This window comes from Oncorhynchus masou, chromosome 6 (genome assembly GCF_036934945.1).
Source record: "Oncorhynchus masou masou isolate Uvic2021 chromosome 6, UVic_Omas_1.1, whole genome shotgun sequence".
In the NCBI taxonomy this organism is placed as follows: domain Eukaryota; kingdom Metazoa; phylum Chordata; class Actinopteri; order Salmoniformes; family Salmonidae; genus Oncorhynchus; species Oncorhynchus masou.
Window position 1 is genome coordinate 16774439 of NC_088217.1, and position 17866 is coordinate 16792304.

General features: G+C 45.4%; 1 protein-coding gene across 1 annotated transcript in view; it reads right to left on the minus strand.

Annotated features, from left to right (window-relative positions):
- Positions 1–10509, minus strand: part of LOC135541424 (tensin-2-like) — a 56907-nt gene extending 46398 nt beyond the window's left edge. Inside the window, exon 1 of the mRNA XM_064967665.1 lies at positions 10390–10509. The gene's annotated coding sequence lies outside the window, so the exon portion shown is untranslated. The remainder of the gene's footprint in view (positions 1–10389) is intronic.
- Positions 10510–17866: the final 7357 nt, after the last annotated feature.

The following is a 17866-nucleotide window of genomic DNA, read 5'->3' on the forward strand; positions in this document are numbered from 1 at the left end:
CCCCTTCCCTATGACAGAGTAGCGGGGCGTGACTCCAGAGTACCCCTTCCATTTGACAGAGTAGCGGGGCGTGACTCCAGAGTACCCCTTCCATTTTACAGAGTAGCGGGCGTGACTCCAGAGTACCCCTTCCATTTGACAGAGTAGCGGGCGTGACTCCAGAGTACCCCCCTTGACAGAGTAGCACTCCAGAGTACCCCTTCCCTATGACAGAGTAGCGGGGCGTGACTCCAGAGTACCCCTTCCATTTGACAGAGTAGCGGGGCGTGACTCCAGAGTACCCCTTCCATTTGACAGAGTAGCGGGGCGTGACTCCAGAATACCCCTTCCATTTGACAGAGTAGCGGGGCGTGACTCCAGAATACCCCTTCCATTTGACAGAGTAGCGGAGCGTGACTCCAGAATACCCCTTCCATTTGACAGACTAGAGGGGCGTGACTCCAGAGTACCCCTTCCATTTGATAGAGTAGTGGGGCGTGACTCCAGAATACCCCTTCCATATGACAGAGTAGTGCAAGCACACTGCAGACATTGGAGAGGAGGATAGGGGAGCAGAACGCTGCCCCAACAGTTAAATGTCATTCCATTTTTACCTCTGACCTCATTACATCATTTCACTGACAGGACATGAGTGGCATTTGACCCTTGGGCTAAGGTCTACTAGTTGTTGACAGGTGAATGTCAGCATGTTACACAAGTATGAAATACCAGACAGAATCACCTCAAGAAGCAGCTTTGAAGATTGTCATTGTAAAGCACTGTCCACATTAACGAAAAGGTCAAGAGCTTTATATACAATTTATTAACATCATTACACTTTCCAATCTGTTTATTGGACGGTCACACCGTCCCGACCTATCTTTATCTGAGAGACGGAGAGAAAAGAAGAAGAGAAAAGCAAGAGGGGAGGGCAGGACGGGGGTAAGGCACCACATCTCCCTCCATGGTTGGCAGTTAGACAGATGTTTCCTGAATGCACAGAGGCCTCCTCTTCATTCCACACACTAATGGACACATTAAGATAGAATATTCTCTCACTCCCCCCCGTGTGCTCGCACGCACGCGCGCGCACACACACACACACACACACACACACACACACACACACACACACACACACACACACACACACACACACACACACACACACACACACACACACACACACACACACACACACACACACAGTGTACCAGTTGTAAGTCAATACCATGTTAATACCATGTGATGCACATCTGACCCATTGACCCTGACTAAGCCATATCTGACATTTTGTGCTCAACTAGACAAAATCTAATCTTGGTTTGGACTGAAAACTCGACAGGGCAAAATGTGAAGAGGTGTGATATGAAACTAAACAGGGAGTCAAAGAGAAGTGAGGGAGGGAAAGAGAGAAGGACAGAAACATGAGCGATGGGGAGAGATTTGTTTGTGTGATGGAGGGAGAGACCTGTCTCACACATACAACCTTCTCCCTCGCTCATGTTTCTGGTGGAGGGATGGACAGGGTGAGGAGAAAGAGGGAGTGAGAGAGAAAGAAAGAGAGATAAAGAGAGAGAAAGGTCTGTGCTGTGTCAGATTGTTTACTGCTTTGCTGAGGGAGCTTCTGCAGGCAGCTCTTTAAACACCATCATCAGCCAGTTGAACAGCCCTCGATCACAGCTGAGTGTACCACTTTACTTCAACCACTTCACTCTGCTGACTGTCCTAACATGACAAGAAAAAAACAGAGAGAAACAGACAGCGAGAGTGTGCTAGAAAGGGAGTAAGACAGAGGGAGGGAAAGGGAGAGTCAGAATCAGAGAGGAAGAGATAGAGAATAGTTGAGAGAGGTTTGAAAAGGATGAACATGAAGAAAATATTTTATTTTTTTTAATTTTCCTTGTTAATTTTGATGTGTTCTACTCACTGTCGCAATGTGGGAGACATTGACTTGCCATTTCCCGAGAAAGCTCATTGAATTGAATGTCAATTCAATTGAGGGAGAGAGAGAGTGGTATAGAACCCTGGTATAGAACAGTAACATTATGCCATTATAAAATCAATGGCACAGTTCCAGTGGAAGTGTGTGTTTTATGTAACAGGAAGTGATGACATCATGACCATGTGACCTGTTTACCAGGGTCATGTTCGGGAGCAGATAGAAACGACTTGCACAGAGACTGACACGATTCCCTGTTCTACATGACAGAAAAGCATGTCTGTTCCACATGTTCTATTTATATGTGAATGTTCTCTAACATTGCGTCCCATTGAACGTGACCCCAGATGAGCAGGAAAGCACAATAGTTCGCGGTAACATCCCAAATGGCACCCTATTCCCTTTATAGTGCAATACTTTTCACCCGGGCCCATAGGGCTCTGTTCTCTTTCTTAATGCAGTACTTTTCACCCAGGCCCATAGGGCTCTGTTCTCTTTCTAATGCAGTACTTTTCACCAGGGCCCATAGGGCTCTGTTCTCTTTCTAATGCAGTACTTTCACCAGGGCCCATAGGGCTCTGTTCTCTTTCTAATGCAGTACTTTTCACCCAGGCCCATAGGGCTCTGTTCTCTTTCTAATGCAGTACTTTTCACCAGGGCCCATAGGGCTCTGTTCTCTTTCTAATGCAGTACTTTTCACCAGGGCCCATAGGGCTCTGTTCTCTTTCTAATGCAGTACTTTTCACCCAGGCCCATAGGGCTCTGTTCTCTTTCTAATGCAGTACTTTTCACCACGGCCCATAGGGCTCTGTTCTCTTTCTAATGCAGTACTTTTCACCAGGGCCCATAGGGCTCTGTTCTCTTTCTAATGCAGTACTTTTCACCAGGGCCCATAGGACTCTGTTCTCTTTCTAATGCAGTACTTTTCACCAGGGCTCATAGGCCTCTGGTCTCTTTCTAATGCAGTACTTTTCACCCGGGCCCATAGGGCTCTGTTCTCTTTCTAATGCAGTACTTTTCACCCAGGCCCATAGGGCTCTGTTCTCTTTCTAATGCAGTACTTTTCACCACGGCCCATAGGGCTCTGTTCTCTTTCTAATGCAGTACTTTTCACCAGGGCCCATAGGGCTCTGTTCTCTTTCTAATGCAGTACTTTTCACCAGGGCCCATAGGACTCTGTTCTCTTTCTAATGCAGTACTTTTCACCAGGGCTCATAGGCCTCTGGTCTCTTTCTAATGCAGTACTTTTCACCAGGGCCCATAGGGCTCTCTTCTCTTTCTAATGCAGTACTTTTCACCAGGGCTCATAGGTCTCTGTTCTCTTTCTAATGCAGTACTTTTCACCAGGGCTCATAGGTCTCTGTTCTCTTTCTAATGCAGTACTTTTCACCAGGGCCCATAGGGCTCTGGTCTCTTTCTAATGCAGTACTTTTCACCAGGGCCCATAGGGCTCTGTTCTCTTTCTAATGCAGTACTTTTCACCAGGGCTCATAGGTCTCTGTTCTCTTTCTAATGCAGTACTTTTCACCAGGGCTCATAGGGCTCTGTTCTCTTTCTAATGCAGTACTTTTCACCAGGGCCCATAGGGCTCTGTTCTCTTTCTAATACAGTACTTTTCACCAGGGCCCATAGGGCTCTGTTCTCTTTCTAATGCAGTACTTTTCACCAGGGCTCATAGGGCTCTGGTCTCTTTCTAATGCAGTACTTTTCACCAGGGCTCATAGGTCTCTGTTCTCTTTCTAATGCAGTACTTTTCACCAGGGCCCATAGGGCTCTGCTCTCTTTCTAATGCAGTACTTTTCACCAGGGCTCATAGGGCTCTGGTCTCTTTCTAATGCAGTACTTTTCACCAGGGCTCATAGGGCTCTGGTCTCTTTCTAATGCAGTACTTTTCACCAGGGCTCATAGGGCTCTGGTCTCTTTCTAATGCAGTACTTTTCACCAGGGCTCATAGGGCTCTGTTCTCTTTCTAATGCAGTACTTTTCACCAGGGCTCATAGGGCTCTGGTCTCTTTCTAATGCAGTACTTTTCACCAGGGCTCATAGGGCTCTGGTCTCTTTCTAATGCAGTACTTTTCACCAGGGCCCATAGGGCTTTTGGGACGTATCTCCAGTTTTTGAACAGTGATTCATCCGACAGGGTAGGAAGCCCCTGTTAATTAATTGGTTGTAATGATGGTGGTAAACTGGATAAAGTGATGGAGTAAGCCACAGGAAGGAAAGGATGCAGACAGACACAGACTGAAGCCCCTAAAGATTGGTGTTGACCACAGTAGCCTAGCACACACACACACACACACACACACACACACACACACACACACACACACACACACACAGCAGAACTCATGAGTCAACAGGATGCAATTTGCAGGACACCGTCGGAGTCACTTAACCTTCCACACCCGCTCACGCTGTACACTCGCAAACATGCTTGTGTTGTGTGCATGTAGCCTATTTACACTAATATTGTATACGCAAGATCACGTTAACATGGATGTTCACACACACACACACACACACACACACACACACACACACTGGACACGTGTCCAGGACAGCAGCAGCAGCCTGAGGAGCTTCATTAGTTCCTTTAGCCAGTGTGCTGCTAGGGCCATCTGGTTACGTTTGCCTTGTCCATCAGCTAGACTAGCTACTACTTACAGAGGTGCCTGCCCGTCTCCCATCCAACCCTCAGGGACTACTGAGTGGTATTACACAAGTACAGCTGCCCATGTGGCCCTCCCTACAGCCAGCATGAGACAGAGAGGCCAAGTCATGGGCATAGAAAGAAGAACTAGACAACAGTACCTTCCTCAGTGCAGCTGTGACCTAACAACCTAGTAGAACTTTACTGTGATGGAAAGATGACTGGATTCCAATGAATGGGAATGCCACATATGACTGCCAATGCCATCATGGCACAATATAAATGGATTCCAATGAACCACAAAATACTTTTTCAGGACACAGACATCTTGATCAAACTTGTGCCAAGCACGAGCCTAACCAGATGAAGCGGATAGATAAGTGCATCACTACTGCCGTCCTGAGACTTGGGAGTGCTCTGGATCTGGGCATACAGATCTAGGCTATTGGGGCGGAATTTCCACTCAAACTACTTTGTGACCCTTTTTTTTGCTTATTGTAGGCCTACTATTGGATATTCAATGCTGGTCATTGGCTGTAACTTTGTCTGGTGCTATTTTGGGCCAGGTCTCAGCAGCAGGAAGGCAAAAGGCAAATAAAGAAAGTGGCTGGGTATTCTGAGTCAGTGGGACCAAAGACTAATTCTGACAGTTTGAGTCAGAGGTTACTTTCTCTCTGTCATCCAATAATAGGTTTTATCAGGTCGACTTCCAAGAGGGGGGGAAGAAGTGAGTAACTCATACACTTTTAACATAGTGAGGTTAACAATTAAAATCTGAGATTATTGAGCTGAGAATATTCTAAAACAGCAGTTCAGACAACTGACACACACAATCTCCACTCCAGCTTGAAGTCTGACTCTTATATATTCTAAGCATCTTCTTCTCTCCTCTTAACCACTGTGTAATTGAGTCAAAGAGACAGACAGTGCAAACGTTTCAACATTCCACACAGAGCACAGGCTAGATTTAGAAGCCATGTTGCTGTGAATAAGTAGGTAGGCAAGGAGAAAGCATGCTCTTTCTCTCCCTCTCTCTGTTTCCGTCTGCCTGCCTGTCTGTCTGTCCCACAGGTCCTTAAGTACAGGGGCTACAGACAAATTTGCCTCCATGGGACACAAGCATGTACCTCCCCTCCCCCTTTCCACCAAATAAACAGAAGACACAAAGATTAAGATAATGCACGAGAGGATGAGTGAGTGGGTGGGTGGGGTGGGGGGGACAGCTTGATCAACTGCCTCAATTATATTATGACAGACCAGCTAGATCTACTGTCTCTATTCCATGATGACAGACCAGCTAGATCTATTGTCTTTATTATATTATGACAGACCAGCTAGATCAACTGTCTCAATTATGGGGGGGGGGGGGGGGTTACGAGGCATGGGGAAGAGAGACATTGGCTAGAGGGAGTGGGCACACAGAGCCGAGAGGGGAGAAAAAGCTTGGAGGAGAAGGTTTGAGAACAGGACCATTTGGGTGAAAGAGAAGGGGAGGCCTTGGGGTAGACAGAGAGAAATAATGATAGAAAGTGAGAAGGGGAGAGAGAGAGAGAGAGAGAGAAAGAGAGAGAATGAGAATGTAAGCGAGCATGTGAGTTAGTGAGTGAAAGAGTGCTTGGGGGGGTATCAACAGCTGAAAATGCCTTTCAACCATTGAGACCAGACAGATTTTGGTAGACCACCTTACTTCAGACCCTACACTGCTCTGAGCACTCATCAAGGCATTTGATTGTTTGTTCTTCCGTCAACTCAGCTCTCTACTTGCTGTTCATGTAACAGCTTTACAAAGTGTACAGACCCTGCTATTTCACCATGTTTTTTGACACAGGCAAATTATCAAGTGTGCATGAAACCTGTACACACAAACCTGTCTCTCTCTCTCCCTCTCTAACCCTTTCATGCTTCTGGATATTCCACTTGCTCTCTCCATGACGTAGACTGACCAGGTGAAAGCTGTGATCCCTTATTGATGTCACCTGTTAAATCAACATCAATTAGTGTAGATGAAGGGAAGGAGACAGGTTAATAAGGATTTTTAAGCCTTGAGACATGGATTGTGTATGTGCCACTCAGAGGGTGAATGGGCAAGACAAAAAATGTAACGGAGTATGGTAGTAGGTGCCAGGGGGAAAAGTTTGTGTCAAGAACAGCAGCACTTCTGGGTTTTTCACTCTCAACAGTTTCCCGTGTGTATCAAGGATGGTCCATGGGCCAGCATCCCTGTGGAACGCTTTCAACACCTTGTAGAATCCATGACCTGACGAGTTGAGGCAGTTCTATTGGCAAAAGGGGGCGGCGGCGGGGGGGAAACTCAATATTGGGAAGGTGTTCCTAATGTTTGGTATACTCAGTGTAACTAATCTAGCCAACTTCCTAGGCAAAAGCAACTACATTTGATTCATAAAAATCGATGAAACCCTATGAATCCAAAAGTCATGCCGGTAACAAAAAAAACAACTTAAAAACCCTTTAAGCCTCAGTAGTACCAGAGGTCTTGCCATGGTCACAGCGCGGAAAATAGCAACCCTCTAATCCCAGTTAGATGAGGCCTATTGTTGTCTGTATCTCCCAGCTCAGCCACACAGGAAATGGAAAAACCCTGGGTAAATATAAACACACACGTTGTGTGTGGGCACATTATCCCTGTATTGCTTCCATACTAAGTGGGGAGAAGGCTTAAGACATTTACGCAGTATGCATCCACTAAAGCATATACAGTGCATTTGACAAGTATTCAGCCATCTTGACTTTTTGCACATTTTGTTACATTACAGCCTTTAAAATGGATTAAATAGTTGTTTTCCCCTCATCAATCTAAACACAATACCCCATATTAACAAAGCAAAAACTGATATCACATTTACATAAGTATTCAGACCCTTTACTCAGTACTTTGTTGAAGCACCTTTGGCAGTGATTACAGCCTCAAGTCTTCTTGGGTATGATGCTACAAGCTTGGCACACCTGTATTTGGGGAGTTTCTCCCATTCTTCTCTGCAGATCCTCTAAAGCTCTCTCAGGTTGGAGGGGGAGGGTCACTGCACAGCTATTTTCAGGTCTCTCCAGAGATGTTCCATCGGGCTCAAATCCGGGATCCGGCTGGGCAACTCAAGGAGATTCAGAGACTTGTCCCACAGCCACTCCTACGTTGTTTTGACTGTGTGCTGAGAGTCTTTATCCTGTTGGAGGGTGAACCTTAACCCCAGTCTGAGGTCCTGAGAGCTCTGGAGCAGATTTTCATCAAGGATCTCTCTGTACATCGCTCCGTTCATCTTTCCCTCAACCCTGACTAGTCTCCAAGTCCCTGCCGCTGAAAAACATCCCCACAGCATGATGCTGCCACCACCATGCTTTACAGTAGGGATGGTGTCAGGTTTCCTCCAGACGTGACGCTCTGCATTCAGGCCAAAGAGTTCTGTCTTGGTTTAATCAGACCAGAGAATCTTGTTCCTCATTGTCTGAGAGTCTTTAGGTACCTTTTGAAAACTCAAAGTGGGCTGTCATGTGCCTTTTACTGAGTGGCTTCCGTTTGGCAATTCTACCATAAAGGTCTACTAGCTGGAGTGCTGCAGAGATGGTTGTACTTCTGGAAGGTTCTCCCATTTCCATTGGGGAACTCTGGAGCTCTGTCAGAGCTCTGTGAGACTGAGCAAAAAACAATTCAACCCATGTTAGAACAAGGCTGTAACGTAAGAAAAAAAAAAAAGCTTTGTCAGAGTGACCATCCCTGACCAAGGCCCTTCTCCCTTGATTGCTCAGTTTGGCTGGGTGGCCAGCTCTAGAAAGAGTCTTCGTGGCTCCAAACGTCTTCCATTTAAGAATGATGGAGGCCACTTTGTTCTTGGGGACCTTTAATGCTGCAGAAATGTTTTGGTTCCCTTCCCCAGGGCTTTCTCCTATAGAGCTCCATTTTTATGGAATGGTCTGCCTACCAATGTGAGAAGGTGAACGGAAAGGCTCTGGAGCAACGAACCGCCCTTGCTGTCTCTGCCTGGCCATTCTGGGTTGTGCCGTGGCGGAGATCTTAGTGGGCTATCCTCGGCCTTGTCTCAGGATGGTAAGTTGGTAGTTGAAGATATCCCTCTAGTGGTGTGGGGGCTGTGCTTTGGCAAAGTGGGTGGGATTATATCCTTCCTGTTTGGCCCTGTCCTGGGGGGGGTCATCGGACGGGGCCACAGTGTCTCCTGACCCCTCCTGTCTCAGCCTCCAGTATTTATGCTACAGTAGTTTGTGTGTTGGGGGGCTAGGGTCAGTTTGTTATATCTGGAGTACTTCTCCTGTCCTATCCGGTGTCCTGTGTGAATTTAAGTATGCTCTCTCTAATTCTCTCTTTCTCTCTTCCTTTCTCTCTCAGAGGACCTGAGCCCTAGGACCATCCCACCTGGCATGATGACTCCTTGCAGTCCCCAGTCAACCTGGCCGTGCTGCTGCACCAGTTTCAACTGTTCTGCCTGTGATTATTATTATTTGACCATGCTGGTCATTTATGAACGTTTGAACATCTTGGCCATGTTCTATTATAATCTCCACCTGGCACAGCCAGAAGAGGATTGACCACCCCACATAGCCTGGTTCCTCTCGGTTTCTTCCTAGGTTTTGTTCTTTCTAGGGAGTTTTTCCTAGCCACCGTGCTTCTACACCTGCATTGCTTGCTGTTTGGGGTTTTAGGCTGGGTTTCTGTACAGCACTTTGAGATATCAGCTGATGTACGAAGGGCTATATAAATACATTCCAAATGCACTGTATATTACAGTAAATGCAGAGGTTTCAGCTGGAATGGTGACGGAGATGACCAATAAGCTCAACACCGTAACATCTGCTCAGTCCACTGCTTTTGCATTTAGTTCTAAGGCTGCATGTCCTTTCTAAAGAACAATCCACTTCACCTCCTTTGCTAATGAGCTCTAGCACTACAGTAGAGAGCTCTATGTAAACTGACAGAACTATTTCTGACTTGCAAGCAATCTCCTGCTATACCTAGAGCTTGCTATGAAGGGATAGCATGTCTTGCATCTATCTGGTTACTAGAACATCAAATCCTGTACGTGTCTTTGCTATGTTGCCCAAGGTATTCCACATGAGAGAATTTCACCCTATCTGTAGTTATTTGGCTTAAAATATACATTAAATGTATTGTAAGCAGGTCATTGCACAGTGCAATACAAATTCTTAGTGGACATATTAATAAAGTATAAAAAAATGGGACGAAGTCCATAAAAACAGGTGACCTTTTACAGTTTTATATTTTAAACCATCCATACACTAATACATGAGTAACATATCACTCTGATCTCTATCTCAATTAATGTCAACAGACCAGTGCTTTCTCTGAGCAGCTGACAAAGTGCATATATCATGACAATCTGTATTGCTCAGACGGCCAGAAGCGGTAGGTCCAGAGATATTGTTAGGACAGCTGGCCGTTTCCCGAACACTCTGTTGCTTCTGTGTCCTCTCAAACAGAATCGTCTAGACACACACGCATTCAAAGTATTCTTCCACTGCTTTCAACGAGCTAGCTCTTACCATACTTCTCAGCTTTGCTGTACCACAGTACTCTATATACACAATACTCTGTACACAGTACTACTCAATACTCTATATACAGTACTACTCAATACTCACTTCTACTCACGTCTGCCACTTGAAAAACTATAATAGATAAGGGTTTAACAGATCATAGTGCAAACACAGTACACAAAGCAGTGCACAAGATGGGAAGATTCAAACAGTATAATCTTTCCATTCAGTGCCCATTATAAACTCCACACTACTCTATTTCCTCAATATCATGAATGAACCATGGAGCGCATTTTACCTTTCAGCAAGCTGCTTCAGTTCCCTCTTAACTCTCTCTGTCACAGAAGAGCCTTCTCTGTAGAGAGAGAACATTATACAGTGCCTCTCTCGCTCTCTCTCCCTCTAACAGTAACACACGCTACCACTGTGCAGGAATACGATACAGTAATATTTTCCCTTCCTCACTTCCTTTCTCTCTCTCACACTCACACACATACAAATCCAATGTGCCAGCACACACACACCCATGGGCACAACTGGGCAGTCAAAGGGCTCTGGTTATTGACGCCCTATTCCCTCCCTTGGGGTGAGGAAGAGGGATAGAGGGAGGAAGGGAGGGGAAGAGACACTGATATGGAGGGAGGGAGGGAGGGGGAGGGGGAGGGAGGGAGGGAGGGAGGGAGGGAGGGAGGGAGGGAGGGAGGGAGGGAGGGAGGGAGGGAGGGAGGGAGAGTGGATAGGAGGGGGAGAGGGAGTGGACAGAGAGAGTGTTAACGCGAGAGAGAGAGATGAAGAGAGGGAGAGGAAGGAAAACATATTGAAAGAGGCAGAGAGAATGGGAGAGAGAGAGAAACAGAAATGGTATGAAGAAAGCGACAGATGAGAGGGAAAGAAAAAAGGAGAGGACTGTGATAGACAGGCAAACTGATCAAATTATCATCCAACTTGTATGATTAAATAACTGTGTATCACATTAGTAGGGTAACACTGCATTTCACAGCCATGCCAATCCAAAACAATTTACCAGAAACATTTAATAAAGAAAAATAAATATTGGAGATAAATACATAGTCATAGGACATGAAGTAAAAGAGATATGGAGAGAGAAACAGAGGGATGAAGGGAGAATGGAAAATATATTGACAGGAACAGAGAACGATGGGGGGGGAAGAGAAAAGAAAGATAGCATGCTGTGAAGCTTTTAAACAAGATTTGTTGCCTTGTTTCGGCACAAATCAAATTTTATTGGTCACACATGGTTAGCAGATGTTATTGCGAGTGTAGCGAAATGCTTGTGCTGCAAAGTAAAGGGATGGAATAAGAATATATGCATATAAATACATGGATGAGCGATGACCGAGCGACATAGGCAAGATGCAATAGATGGTATAAAATAGAGTATATACAGTGCATTGCGAAAGTATTCGGCCCCCTTGAACTTTGCGACCTTTTGCCACATTTCAGGCTTCAAACATAAAGATATAAAACTGTATTTTTTTGTGAAGAATCAACAAGTGGGACACAATCATGAAGTGGAATGACATTTATTGGATATTTCAAACTTTTTTAACAAATCAAAAACTGAAAAATTGGGCGTGCAAAATTATTCAGCCCCTTTACTTTCAGTGCAGCAAACTCTCTCCAGAAGTTCAGTGAGGATCTCTGAATGATCCAATGTTGACCTAAATGACTAATGATCATAAATACAATCCACCTGTGTGTAATCAAGTCTCCGTATAAATGCACCTGCACTGTGATAGTCTCAGAGGTCCGTTAAAAGCGCAGAGAGCATCATGAAGAACAAGGAACACACCAGGCAGGTCCGAGATACTGTTGTGAAGAAGTTTAAAGCCGGATTTGGATACAAAAAGAATTCCCAGGTTTAAACATCCCAAGGAGCACTGTGCAAGCGATAATATTGAAATGGAAGGAGTATCAGACCACTGCAAATCTACCAAGACCTGGCCGTCCCTCTAAACTTTCAGCTCATACAAGGAGAAGACTGATCAGAGATGCAGCCAAGAGGCCCATGATCACTCTGGATGAACTGCAGAGATCTACAGCTGAGGTGGGAGACTCTGTCCATAGGACAACAGTATATTGCACAAATCTGGCCTTTATGGAAGAGTGGCAAGAAGAAAGCCATTTCTTAAAGATATCCATAAAAAGTGTTGTTTAAAGTTTGCCACAAGCCACCTGGGAGACACACCACACATGTGGAAGAAGGTGCTCTGGTCAGATGAAACCAAAATTGAACTTTTTGGCAACAATGCAAAACGTTATGTTTGGCGTAAAAGCAACACAGCTCATCACCCTGACCACACCATACCCACTGTCAAACATGGTGGTGGCAGCATCATGGTTTGGGCCTGCTTTTCTTCAGCAGGGACAGGGAAGATGGTTAAAATTGATGGGAAGATGGATGGAGCCAAATACAGGACCATTCTGATGGAGTCTGCAAAAGACCTGAGACTGGGACGGAGATTTGTCTTCCAACAAGACAATGATCCAAAACATAAAGCAAAATCTACAATGGAATGGTTCAAAAATAAACCTATCCAGGTGTTAGAATGGCCAAGTCAAAGTCCAGACCTGAATCCAATCGAGAATCTGTGGAAAGAACTGAAAACTGCTGTTCACAAATGCTCTCCATCCAACCTCACTGAGCTCGAGCTGTTTTGCAAGGAGGAATGGGAAAAAATTTCAGTCTCTCGATGTGCAAAACTGATAGAGACATACCCCTAGCGATTTACAGCTGTAATCGCAGCAAAAGGTGGCGCTACAAGGTATTAACTTAAGGGGGCTGAATAATTTTGCACGCCCAATTTTTCAGTTTTTGATTTGTTAAAAAAGTTAGAAATATCCAATAAATGTCGTTCCACTTCATGATTGTGTCCCACTTGTTGTTTATTCTTCACAAAAAAATACAGTTTTATATCTTTATGTTTGAAGCCTGAAATGTGGCAAAAGGTCGCAAAGTTCAAGGGGGCCGAATACTTTCGCAAGGCACTGTATATATATATGGGACAGGTAATGCAAAAAATGTAAACATTATTAAAGTGACTACTGATCTATTTCTTAATGTGGCCAAGGATTTAAAGTCTGTATGTAGACAGCAGCATCTCTGTGTTAGTGATGGCTGTTTAACAGTCTGATGGCCTTGAGATAGAAGCTGTTGTTCAGTCTCTCGGTCCCAGCATTGATGCACCTGTACTGACCTCGCCTTCTGGATGATAGCGGGGTGAACAGGCAGTGGCTCGGGTGGTTGTTGTCCTTGATGTTTTTGGCCTTCCTGTGACAATGGGTGCTGTAGGTGTCCTGGAGGGCAGGTAGTTTACCCACGGTGATGCGTTTTGCAGACCGCACCACCATCTGGAGAGCCCTGCAGTTGTGGGCGCTGCAGTTGTGATACAGCCTGACAGGATGCTCTCAATTGTGGATCTGTAAAGGTTTGTGAGGATTTTAGATGACAAGCCAAATTTCTTCAGCCTCCGGAGCTTGAAGAGGCACTGTTGCAGCTTCTTCACCACACTGTCTGTGTGGGTGACCATTTCAGTTTGTCTGTGATGTGTACGCCGTGGAACTTAACACTTTCCACCTTCTCCACTGCTGTCCCGTCGATGTGGATAGGGGGGTGTGCCCTCTGACGTCCACGATGATCTCCTTTGTTTTCCTGACACCACACCGAGTGCCCTCACCTCCTCCCTATAGGCTGTCTCATTGTTGTTGGGGATCAAGCCTACTACTGTTGTGTCATTTGCAAACTTGATGATTGAGTTGGAGGCATGCATGGTCACGCAGTCATGGGTGAAGAGGGAGTACAGGGAGTACACCAGCCGGGGGCGGCCCGTCAGGAAGTCCAGGACCCAATTGCACAGGTTGGGGTTGAGACCCAGGGCCTCCAGCTTGATGATGAACTTGGAGATTACTATGGTGTTGAATGCTGAGCTGTAGTCAATGAACAACATTCTTACATAGGTATTTCTCTTGTCCAGATGGGATAGGGCAGTGTGCAGCGTTATGGCGATTGCATCGTCTGTGGACCTATTGGAGTGGTATGCAAATTGAAGTGGGTCTAGGGTGACAGGTATGATGGAGGTGATGTGATGCTTGACTAGTCTCTCAATGAACTTCCTAATGACAGAAGTGAGTGCTAGGGGGCGATAGTAATTTATTTCAGTTACCTTTGCCTTCTTGGGTACAGCAACAATGGTGGCCCTCTTGAAGCATGTGGGGAAGGCAGACTGGGATAGGGAGCGATTGAATATGTCCGTAAACACACCAGCGAGCTGGTCTGCGCATGCTCTGAGGACGCAGCTAGGGATACCGTCTGGGCCAGCAGCTTTGCGAGGGTTAACATGTTTAAATGTCTTAATCACGTCGGCCACGGAGAAGGGGGGGCCCGCAGTCCTCAGTTGGTGGGCTGCGTCGGTGGCACTGTATTATCCTCAAAGCAGGCAAAGAAGCTGTTTAGTTTGTCTGGAAGAAAGACGTCACTGTCTGTGATGTGGCTGGTTTTCCTTTTGTAGTCCGTGATTGCCTGTAGACCCTGCTCCTGTCTGAGCCGTTGAATTGCGACTCCACTTTGTCCCTATACCTACATTTCACTTGTTTGATTACCTTCCCTCCGCAAGGCAATCCAACAAGTAAAATGTGCAGCTTTTAAACAACATTTATGGCCTTGACTCTATTGTGAAGCTTTTAAACAACATTTGCAGCCATGTCTTGTGTCCCTCATGTATTTATGAATATTCCCAGATGGAAGCTGTCTAATCACTCCCTTTGTCTTCCCTCTCTCTCGCTCTTTCTCCAGCTGCTGCACACTTATTTGTGCCTGCTGTCAATCGCTCCCTCGCGAGCACCACGGTTATTTCTATATTTACCCACCTTAGTGTCTTTTTCAGATTGATCATTACTCCTCACCTCTCCTCACAAGCCTTTCGGCCCTACTGTTGTTTTTGGTCATGTTACAGTTACTATAACACCACAGAAGAGGAGTACCAAAATATATAATCAAATCAAATTGTATTTGTCATCTGCCAAATGAATCAAATCAAATGGATGTATATAGCCCTTCGTACATCAGCTGATATCTCAAAGTGCTGTACAGAAACCCAGCCTGAAACCCCAAACAGCAAGCAATGCAGGTGTAGAAGCACGGTGGTTGTGAACCTGACTGACCCTAACCCTAAACCTGACTGACTAACTAACTAACCTTTTGGTGTTGGGTTAATATTGCCCTAACCTAACCCTGACTGATTTTACTGAACCTTTTAAAAATTATTATTATTGTTTTTATTTGTTATTTTACCCCCCTTTCTCCTGACCGCTCTAACTTGTGCCGACTAACCCTGACCGCTCTAACTTGTGCCGACTAACCCTGACCGCTCTAACTTGTGCCGACTAACCCTGACCGCTCTAACTTGTGCCGACTAACCCTGACCGCTCTAACTTGTGCCGACTAACCCTGACCGCTCTAACTTGTGCCGACTAACCCTGACCGCTCTAACTTGTGCTGACTAACCCTGACCGTTGTAACTTGTACTGACTAACCCTGACCGTTGTAACTTGTGTATTAAGCTTGCACTCAGTCGATTAAATCCTCAAGAAATGTGACAAGAGGAACGAGTGAGTGCGTATATTGTGATTTGTTTAAGACTTTATGGGTTACTACATGATTCCATATTTGTTATTTCATAGTTTTGATTTCTTTGATTATTGTACAATGTAGAAAATTGTCAAAATAAAGAAAACCCCTTGAATTAGTAGGTGTGTCCAAACTTTTGACTGGTACTGTATACATCAAATTGGCGAGGGCCCTAAAATAGTCTACAGTACCCGGCCTCACCCTACTAGAATCTGAAGTCAAATGTTTACTGTTTACTGATGATCTGGAGCTTCTGTCCCCAACCAAGGAGGGCCTACAGATCTTCTGCACAGATTCTATCAGACCTGGGCCCTGACAGACCTGGGCCCTGACAGACCTGGGCCCTGACAGACCTGGGCCCTGACAGACCTGGGTCCTGACAGACCTGGGCCCTGACAGACCTGGGCCCTGACAGACCTGGGCCCTGACAGACCTGGGTCCTGACAGACCTGGGCCCTGACAGACCTGGGCCCTGACAGACCTGGGCCCTGACAGACCTGGGTCCTGACAGACATGGGTCCTGACAGACATGGGTCCTGACAGACCTGGGCCCTGACAGACCTGGGCCCTGACAGACCTGGGCCCTGACAGACCTGGGCCCTGACAGACCTGGGTCCTGACAGTAAATCTCAGGAAGATAAAAAAATAATGGTGTTCCTGTCGCCAGGACCAGAAATGCAACCAGAAAGTCACAGAATGGGACAAATTGAGACTCTGCATGGAGAATTATGCAAAAATATCCTCTGTGTACAACACCAAATAATGCATGCAGAGTAGAATTAGGCCAGATTACAGACCCACAAAGAATTAGAAAAAAAAAATCATATTTTGATAAACTCCCATATCTATTGGGTGAAATAACACAGTGCCATCACTGCTGCAAGATGTGACCTGTTGCCACAAGAAATGTGCAACCAGTGAAAAACAAACACAGATGCAACCTATATTTATGTTTATTTATTTTCCCTTTTGTAATTGAACCATTTGCACATCATTACATAACAGTATATAGACATGAGACATTTGAAATGTCTTAATTATTTTTTCACTTTTGTTATATATTTCACTTGCTTTAGCAATATAAACATATGTATCCCATGCCAATAAAGCCCCTTAATTTCAATTTGAGAGAGAGCGAGAGAGAAGGCCTCTTCTCCTATTTTCCTCAAAACAGGAAGAGAGGAGATGTTTACACAGCTGCCTGGACTGGCACCGTCCCTTTCAGTGGGAATCTATGGTGGACAGTGGGCACCAGGCGGGCACTACCAACAGTTGCCTCCGCAGACCAACTTCAATGATTAAATCTAGGACACTAAAAACAAAGGTCAAATCTAGAACAACAAATGGCATATCGGAACCCACTGATGCTTGTGGCTAAAGCCAGGGTTTGTCGTGGCTTGCTGAAACATGGCTTTGCCTTATTTTGGGCAAAAAGCAAGGTATGACAAATGTCTGAGAACATTGCGGCAACGCCTTCCTAAAGCAGTAGCATCTGACTGCATGTGAACTACATTAGCTCATTAATCTATCCTTGAGCGAGAAGGGAGGAGAGTGTAGTCTGGGTCAACAACTTACAAACTCCAGCGACAAACACAGGGGTTTCTCTTCTGACTAAATGGCTGGTGAATTTCTCTGGACTGAAAGAGCATTTCTGAAGTTAGCGTTTTTCCATCTACCCCAAGAACAGGAGGGGTATTGAACTAGGCACCCAAAACACCACCTCACAGTCTCTCTAACTCCCTCAGACACACCCTTGCAAACACCTTGATTTATTCACTCACTCCATCACAAGGCACATCTCTCCGTTGACCGCCCGCCCCTCCCTCTCTCCTTCCATCCTAAATTCTGAGAGGACACACAATCACAATAATGTAGCTTTGCCGTGATTTAAATCATGTTGAGTGAAGACTGTAAAAGCTTAATAGACCATTAATGGGTCTTAGTACAGTAAGTGCTTAACGTATGCTTAAGACATTATTTATATACGTTGTGTGTGTGTGAATGTGTGTATTCAATCAGGATGAATAGAGTTCATGTAGACCACTGATGATGCCCCTGGCATGCTTTTAACATGTCTAGCTGACGTATGTTCAATAGCATAGTGGCCATCCTATTGACATTCAGATTG